The following is a 547-nucleotide window of genomic DNA, read 5'->3' as shown; positions in this document are numbered from 1 at the left end:
GAATATGCCAGAGCCCAAGAACATCAGCCAGCTAAGATCTCTCCTCGGCATGGTGCAGCATTACGGCAAGTTCCTTCCGAACCTTGCTGACAAATGTGCGCCACTTAACAAGCTACTGAGAAAAGACACCGCCTGGCAATGGAGCTCCGAGTGCGTAGATGAGTTTGAAAACATAAAACAACAGCTGACGGCTACGGAGGCCCTAGTCCACTTCAACCCTGATCTGCCAATTTACCTCGCGGCGGATGCATCGTCAGAAGGCGTGGGCGCGGTGATATATCACAAGATCAATGGCAAGGAACGCCCCATAGCACATGCTTCTAAGACACTGAATTCGTCAGAGTGTGCTTATGCACAAATAGAGAAGGAAGCACTTGCCATCATCTTTGGAGTCCGCAAATTTCACCAGTACCTTTGGGGACGCAAGTTTGTGCTCTATACTGACCACAAACCTCTGACAACCATATTTGGCCCCATGAAGGGAATCCCCGTGACATCGGCAAACAGACTCCAGCGTTGGGCCCTTATACTAATGAACTACAGCTAC

The sequence above is a fragment of the Ixodes scapularis genome, unplaced genomic scaffold (genome assembly GCF_016920785.2).
Source record: "Ixodes scapularis isolate PalLabHiFi unplaced genomic scaffold, ASM1692078v2 PGA_scaffold5__190_contigs__length_132052651, whole genome shotgun sequence".
NCBI classification, from domain to species: domain Eukaryota; kingdom Metazoa; phylum Arthropoda; class Arachnida; order Ixodida; family Ixodidae; genus Ixodes; species Ixodes scapularis.
This window is presented reverse-complemented; position numbering follows the sequence as displayed.